At 35.0% G+C, this 9,018-nt stretch overlaps 1 pseudogene; it reads right to left on the bottom strand.

The window, feature by feature from the left end:
- Window positions 1-539: 539 nt before the first annotated feature.
- On the bottom strand, window positions 540-658 carry LOC120586831 (uncharacterized; annotated as a pseudogene).
- Window positions 659-9,018: the final 8,360 nt, after the last annotated feature.

Below are 9,018 nucleotides of genomic sequence, written 5' to 3'. Positions count from 1 at the left end.
GAACTTCCAGGCATAGGAATGATATTATAGTGATGATATAATGAGGCTAGGGTTGTGGGCAGATTAGGGTAATGGCATCTGCGCCATTGTCTGTGGCCAGATTAAAACAAGCTATAGGTTTACGGCCCTCCAGTCTTTTGTCTCTCAGGATGCAGGAGTGATTCTTTAACTACAAATGGAGTGTTCTTTGGGCAGTCTCTGGGCTGTCTGTGGCTGGGCTTCCATTCCTTTGTTCCTCCTGTCATTCATGTCTGACTAACTAACACCTTCATGTTTTTATTCTTCAAAGGCCTGTCTTTTCTCTATCCTGAGGCTAAATTCCAGCAGTCTGATTCTACCCTCCCAAATCTTGGTCACATAAACATCTTCCCTTAAGAGATACTTAAAGAGAGGCAAGTAGTATGGAACAATTACCTGCTATTTAGAGGCTAAATTTACTTTATTTATTTATTTTCTTTTAGGTGAGGCTGCTCTTGGTTGACCCCACAGAATGCAAGGAAATTGTCAGTTTACAATCCCTTATTTTTTTTATTTTTATATACCTACAGCACCTGGTCTTCCTAGGTGGTCTCCTATCCAAGTACTAACCAGGCCCGACCCTGCTTAGCTTCCAAGATCAGACAGGATCAGGCTTATTCAGGGTAGCATAGCTGTAGCAAATTTACTTTAAATGAAATGTACAAGCAAAGCTAGCCAGCAGGGTCAAGTTTCAATCATAAGAGTAGGATCGTGATAGAGAGTATTTTTTAGTTCTGTTACAGTTGAGGGCAATCTAAATCCATCATTGCCTGGGTGGTGCTGAGGGGACTTCAGTTCTTTCTGCCAATGCAGTAAAGAACTACAGATCAGTGAAATTTAGAAAAAGTAAGATTTAATAAAGTACGTTTCAAGAAAGAAATGGACTACATAATGCCTTATAAGTGGAGAGGGCTGCATTATATTTGGGTCATGATGGGAGGTTAAAAGGGCGGTGCTAGCTGATTGGCATGTGAGGTCATTTTGATTGACAGTGGCTGTTATATAACCTTTGGTCTACTGTGCATGTCCTTACCCAGAATCAGTCTGTTATAATTTGATTCATGAACTTCCAGGCATATGTATGATATTATTATGACAGTATAATTGAAGTTGAGGTGAAAAAAAGTTCAGAGTACTCCATACTGTGCAAGCATTTGTGGCTAGCCTAAACTGGTTGCTATGTTATGGTCATTTATTTCCTTGTGCTCCAGGATGTAGGAGTATTGTGAATTGAAAAAAATGTATTTTTTCTGAGAGGTCCTAGGGGAGGACTTTGGCTTGGACCATCATTCTTGTCATTCCTATGGTTACAGAGCTGGCCTTTGCTTCCATCACTCATGGCTACCTACCTAACTGCCTAACAGTTTTGATCAAAAGAGAAGTGATTGTTGAAGTGGAAAAAGGAAATGGGTAACTGAGAGAGTACATAGAAGAGGAAAACATACAGATCTTTGTTGAAGCCTCCAAATTTAGTGAGGATAAGAAGTAAGAAGAGCCAGGGATAGGCAAGGATGGGGCAGAAGAAGTCAGAGAAATAGGACAGGAACTAGAAGAATGTGGCACAACAGAAGTCAGTGGAGAAATGTGATTCAAACATATGTGGGATGAATGACACACTGAAAACAGCAGGTATGTCAAGCTGAGATGGGCAAGAAAACCTTTTTGGTTTTATGTTTTTGATTCTCTCTCTCTCCACTTCCACTCTCTCTCACCCTCTCCCACTCTCCCCTCCCTCCTCACCGCCCACATCCCTTCTTTCTCTGTGCTTCATGTGTGTATGTATATATTTATGTGTATATATGTATCAGTTTTATTGATATAATTCAATAACATAGATCATACAATTCACCCACTTAAACTACATGATTATTTTTTTCTAAATATATTTTCTAAATATAATAATGCAACCATCATTAATCCATTTGTATATGATTATTGCTTCTGACTTTGGGAAAAGCAGTCTCAGAAGAATAAATGAGGGTGGGGCAGTTATCTAAGAATTAGGGAACATGAAGCCACAAGCTGGGAGAAAAGATTTGCAAAAGACATGCAGGCATACCTCAGAGATATTATGAGTGTGGTCCCAGACTACCACAATAAAATGAGTATTGCGATAAAGTGAGTTGTAATTTTTTAGCTAGTGAAGGGTTTTACCATCAATTTGTAAAAAATGCAATATCTGTGAAGTCCAATAATGTGAAGACTAATAAAGTGAGGTATGCCTAGATCTGATAAAGGGCTTTGTTATCCAAAGTAAACAAAGAGCTCTTGAAAGTCAACAATAAGAAAACAACCTGATTATAAAATGGACAATTTGAATCGACACTTCGCCGAAGAAGATATATAGCTGAGAAATAAGTCAAATAATATGAAAAGATGCTCAAAATGTTATGTCATTAGGGAATTACAGATTAAAATGAGATACCACTATGAACCTATTAAGTGGCGAAAATCTAAAACACTGACAACATCAAATGCAGACAAGGATGTGGAGCAATAGGAACTCTCATTCATTGCTGGTGGGAATGCAAAATGGTACAGCCATTTTGGAAGACAATTTAGCAATTTCTTACAAAGTTAAACCATACTCTTACCATAAAATTAAACAGTTATGCCTCTTGATATTTACTCCAGTGAGTCAAAACTTATGTCTACACAAAAACCTTCACACAGATATTTATAGCAGCCGTTTTCATAGTTGTCCAAATTTATGTTAACCTAAAAATAAAAGGCTAGAGTAAGAGACAACAGCATTTATTAGAGATAAAAAAAAAAAAAAAAAAAAAAAAGAATGGTTATTCAGTAAGCACTGATTCAGGCAGAAACTTAAATAGTGTTCCAATTAGAGGCAATAGTAAGAGATATTTATGAGAAAGGAAAGGGAAACAATTACATCAATAAAAGGAAGGCATTTCTATTGATGCAAATAAGCTAACATAGTGACACTAATTCTAAAGAATGTTTTTAGCTTTCAGTCTGGTAGTTATAAGTTCAGAAGTCATAATATCTGCTTATTTGTTATTTTTACAAATGATTTTTTGAGACATAGGTTGCTTTAGGCCCAGTCTAAAGGTTATTTTTCCTTGTTTTAGCATTCCAAAGGTTTGAGGCATAAGACAAGATGTGCAAGGCAGTTCCTCTGAGATGGCAACTCCAACTCCATTATAAAGTGGCTTTGTTTATATTGGTTTCTTGTTTTGTTTTCATTTTGTTTTTGTTTTTTTTATTTTTACACTTGGAAGCAACCAAGATGTCCTTTAGTAGGCAAATGAATAGTGGCACATCCAGACAATGAGATATTATTCAACACTAAAAAGAAATGGGCCATCAAGCCAGAGAAAGACATGGAAGAAACATAGATGCACTATAAAACGATTCTGTGTCATACTATAATGGTGTTTACATGTCGTTTTACATTTGTCAAAATCCATACAATGTAAAACATAGAGTGAACCCAAATTTAAATGATAGACTTTGGGTGATTATGACATAATGTAGGATCATCAATTATAACAAATGTACCACTTTGGTATGGGACGTTGATGTTGATAGCTGTCCATGTGTGGAAGCTAGGAGTATATAGGACATCTCTGGACCTTCCTCTTACTTTTGCTATGAATCTAAAATTGCTTTGGGATTGTCTCTGTGTACAGTTCTTGTTTGTTTAAGAAGAGGAGACTAAGTAGATCCAGTGTACTTCACATTGTAGAAGGTGAATCTGAAGTTGTACAAGTGTTTGATGGAATGAGGCAATAGAAAAAGTAGGAGGAGAAGAGTTGAGGCTTTAACTCCTAGAATGGAGGAAACCACTTTTCCTCTGAGACAGAAGTGAGAAAGAAGAGAATTGGTAAAGCCTTTGGCTATTCAGAAGTTGTGAAGAGGATATGGTTACAGAGACATTTTGAGAAGAAGAAGAAGAAGGTGAAGAAGTGTATACTTTGTGACTTTGATTTCTTCTCAGTAAAGCCAAGCCACACAATGCCCCAGGCTATAGTAAATATTTGATGGAGGAGTGGTTTTTAAGTTCAGAGAGTTTGCTTCTCCTGTTAACTTACTTGGGATGGGAAAAAAGTTTAGTGTCAGTACTGGTCCCTTACATCTTTGCCATGCTTAGATTCTTCTATGTCTGCACTGACACACATGGCTATTGAGACTTTGAAATGAGATTGGTCCAAATTAAGATGTGCTATAATTATAAAATACACACCAGATTTTGAAGGCTCGCTACAAAAATATTTTTTAAAAGTACAATATCTCAGTCATTTTATAATATTGATTATATGTTATAATATTTTGGATATATTTGCTTAAACAAAATAAATAATCAAATTAATATCAACTGTTACCTTTTTACTCATTAAAAAATGGTTATAACAAAAAATTTAATATTACTCAGGTAGCTCCGATTATATTTCTATTGAACACTGTTGTTCTAGACCCATGATCATGTCTATTTTAGTTTGTCTTAACTGCTAGTTAGAATATTCCTCTCAAAGACCATATTAATATACCTTTTTGAAATCTGGTATAGGGTATTGATGGGCCACATTGGTTTTTGCGAACTAAATTTTTTTATGTTCTAACAAAGAATTAGTTTTCACAGTAATACTTCCCTTAATTTTCATCAAACAATGGTAAAGTGACTTCTAAATGGTGAGAAGGGCTCCTGTCAAACCCTGGAGCCAAGTGCAGGATAATAATGATAGCAACCATTTAGTAAAATACTACAATAGGCTAGAACTGTGCTAGGTGTTTTACCCACATTTAGACAAATGAACAAAATGAGTGAGTTTGCAACCTGGAGCTCTTGAACCTCTCTGAAGGTCAGTCAGTATTTAATCTGTAAAGTGAAGCCTAAATTTCACTATTTAAATATCTACTAATCTAAAAGGCGTAAAGTGTATTAGATATTGCTACATACACAAGCTACTATAGTTTAAGGCTCAAAAATTCCTATTTTATCTTTGAAGCAACTTTTCTGAGATTAATTGCCAAGATCGTACAGTTAATAAGTACTCAGTGTGACTCAGCATCGGTCTTCTTTCCACAATGCTAAACCATGAAGGTCAATGATTACTCATTTACATGATTATTTTGGGGAACTAGAATTGCACCTCATTCTCCCCTTGCTCTTTTCCTGTTTCTGGAGCACGAACACCTCTCTCCTGTTCACTCTTCCTCTCTTCGTGTCTACTTTTCTAAGTGTTTGGTCTTTCAATTCTCTCTCTTTAAATTCACTTACTGTTGTTCACTTTTCTCTCTCACTCAAGTTTCTCTTTCTTATCTCTTTTTCTGTCTCCTTTTCTTCTGAGTAGTCGAATTCTGCTCTAATATGACCTTATGTTTGGCCCATTTTTGTCCAATTATCCTCAAATTTTACTTAGTATTAGTAGGTCTGAGAGGGGCCTGAAGCATTTCTTCTAAACATTTTTGAACAAAACCAAACATCGGTTGGGAGCAAGAGAGAAACTTGAATTAAACAAAAGACTCAGCAAACATTTTTCAGAGTCAATTTGAATTATTTAAAACATCTTCCTGGGGAAGTGGCATTTTGTCAACATGTTTAAAAATATATATTCAAGGATGTTCTAGTGTGTTTAGACTAATATATTCTCTGTATTATGCATTTTTATAGCATTTAGTTGAACATTTCCATAGATAATGTTGTCATCTCTTCTTTCTTTCATCTGAGAAATCAGGGAAAATAATGTTTGAAAAATATTCATTACTAGATTTAATCATACTCCAGAAATATCTTGGCTGTTTTGATGGGAATGTGACATTGCATATTACAAAACCAATCACTTTATAAATTATCTTAATTTGTATTTTACAGTTTTTTTAACTTAATTATTAGTGTCTTCCTTTAAATCAAATGCTTCTTGGGTCTACACTCAAAGAAAGAAGTAAGATTTTTTGTAAATAAATTCTTTTGTCCAAAAGAAAAGTATTTTACAGTCTCTGAGCTGTGCAATATGGGATGCTTATTAGCTGCACCAAGAGTTCCCTGTTACCATTCCAGCTGTTGACTATTTAGTACAGAAGCGGGTGCTAGCAGTAGGCAGAGAAAAATGCTCAATTAGTTAGAGCTTTCCAGGTGAAGATTCCTTTGAGGTTGATTTGAACATTTGCCTATTATGAGAAAAAGCTATGCATTATTCAAATCATGAAAAACTGCAAGAATTTCCCGCAAATTGTTCTGTGTTTTGTCAAATAAAATAAATGCCAGTAGTTAGAGGAAATTTCCATTATGCTAATCAACTTAAAAAATTCGTTAGCTTACACATTTTTTTCTTTAAATGATAGATGCTAGGAAATCCCAAATCTAATTGTTTACAGATACATTTTAGTATACTTATGAATATTTTACACATGACCAAACTAAGCTGTTACTTTCAGTTGTAGTAATTACATAGTCTAGTTCTAAAAATCTCAAGTGGATCTTAAGTTATCATAAAAACAGTTATCAGTATTCAATTGACCTCTGCAGACATACTTTTTGAATGCTATTTTTATAATGGGAGGTGGTCTGCTATAGTGGTGAAAGCCCCAGCTCTCACTTCTAAATAGAACAAACCTGGGTTCAAATCCTTGCACACTTAAGAGATAAAGAATGCTTAGTAAGTTGCTTGATTTCTCTTAGTCTGTTTTCTTACTTGTTATCCAAGCACAATGATTCCAGCAAATGGATTATTTGAGTCATGTCAAGCAGCTAAGCCATTAAATAATAACTTTATTTAAGAGTGGTCTATCCAGGTAAAGTGTTAGGATAAAGGATGACTTTTTTCTTCTTTTTTACTTTTGTATTTCCCAATTTTTGTACTATTAAGAATATATTACTTTTTAAATCGGTAAAAGTAAAGATTATATAATACATTTACACTGAAGTTATAGACACTAAAGAATTCTTTTGAAAAACGAGATAAAATACATAAAGAATCTATTAAGGGAAAGGACTATGTATTCTGTGCCTATCCACTGCCATCCTCCTCGCCTCAGAAACTAAAGCCTCTGGAAACAAATCCTGCCATCCTCTGGCACACTCCTAGTTTTTCTGCTTGCATAGCCAAGAAGTGGAAGAGCCATGTTGTGAGATCTTTAATTTGATCGTCTCACACGAGGGTACCAGTGTTTTCAGACTGGAAACAGCATGTTACTACACTTTGGCAATAATGCATTAAATACAGATGGGTTTGTTTTTAGCCAAATACGTATCATACAGCCAACAGCTGTTTAGCTATTGCCAACGGTCTGTTTAGTACACAGAGAATCTGTGAGTTTCTTTTTTGCTCAAGAAAGTCTAGTGTATCTATGTAAAAGCCCCACAAAGGATTCCAGCCTGCCACAAAACAGGAGACAGATCACCAGCACATTGACAAAGACCTGCAATATTTTTTTTCTACAAAATTATAACACCTAACATTATAAAGAGTAGAATTAGTAAGCTTTTTAACATATCCAAGTTTTAATCTAATTCTGCATATTTCAATAGATAAAGAATGCCTTATAATTACAGCAATAATACAATAAATGATAATATTTTTTTCATGTTTTCTTTGAAAGCTTGAAACGTTGAAGAGTGTGCGTAGCCTGAGGAACACAGGTCATTCCTTTTTCCCTCCCTCAAGGAGTGAAGATTATTAAGCATCAAATATATTATTTCTCATTGCCCAGAAGTTAGTCAAATCTCTATTAAAGTCATCCAGACACCTAAAAAAAAAGGCCAGATGTATTCCTGAAAAGTTAAAAAAAAACAAAACACAGAATTCTATTCTATCGAATTCATTATTGATTTAATAGAAGACTGTCACAATATATACAAGTAAAACAGATTTTATCACTGTTTTATATGTGCAAGGCCTCCCTCCTTTTGTAAACATTGTTTTAGGACTTGAAGCAAGTAAAACCATTTACCTTTTGTATTTTAGAGATACTGCCACCAGGTGGTGGTAAGGGAACATGATCCCATTGGAAAAAAATCCTTTTTCCGTCCTGTAACCATATTTTTCTATATCTTAACAATTATACTTTTTTTATTGAAATAGAAAAACCTAAAACATCTTAAGCAATCATCAGAAATTAACCATCTTAAATAGGTTTAAACTCATAAAGAAAGTTAACTCTTAAAAAAAAAAAAAACTCAGGAGTGATTCAGATTCTGTGGGTCCTGAACAATCCTATGAAATTGGCGGGGGCGGGGGAGGGTGAGCTCTTAAAAATATAAAATTACTCATACAAAATTATTTATGGAATATTTATCTTGAATTAGAAATCAAATAACCATAAATTGCATAGGATTTGGAGAGCTTCGTCCTTTATTTCTGAAATCTTCAAGCATTTTCCTCAAAAACTCATCAAGAAATATCCCCTATTTGCTACTTGACCTCCCTTCTCCTCACTCACTTGAAAAACATCAAAAAATTCTTAGCACTCAGGGTCTGTGAAAGAGAGAAGCTTGGAAGCTTAAGTTTTATTAGCTTTATCATAAATCCATCAAAAGATAAGAGTTTGGCATTTTTCAGCACTTGTTTTCTGCTGTGAAGCTGAGCTATAAAATGACAATAGGCAACTTACAGGTTTTCTCAGCTCCAAAATATACTATCATCACTTTCTAGCTAACCCAAGTGTTGCTATAATCAACTACAGTAACCCCATATTTTCATGGTGTTAATGACCCTGGTAATTATTTTGTTCCCAAGCTCTGGGCATTTCAGTATCTCTTACTTGGCAGCCCCCTTATAGACACCTTTCCTTTGTTCTCTAGCCAGAAAGGAATCCTTCTCTTTTCAAGCCAATAGCTTATCAACTAGCCTGGTTCTTACCTGTAGAACTCAGAAAACCTTCTGAAAGGACATGTATCAGGGTAAAGGGTATTGAGAAGGAGGGAGCAAAGGTGAGAAGTCACAGCCCAGAACTTTCTGAAAATTCTGTTTGTATGTGTCTCTTATAAGTGGTATTTTCCTCCTCGTATTGAAAATCTTAAATGAAGTCGGACTATTT

This window comes from Pteropus medius, unplaced genomic scaffold (assembly GCF_902729225.1).
Source record: "Pteropus medius unplaced genomic scaffold, Ma_sr-lr_union100, whole genome shotgun sequence".
In the NCBI taxonomy this organism is placed as follows: Eukaryota; Metazoa; Chordata; class Mammalia; order Chiroptera; family Pteropodidae; genus Pteropus; species Pteropus medius.
This window is presented reverse-complemented; position numbering and strand designations above follow the sequence as displayed.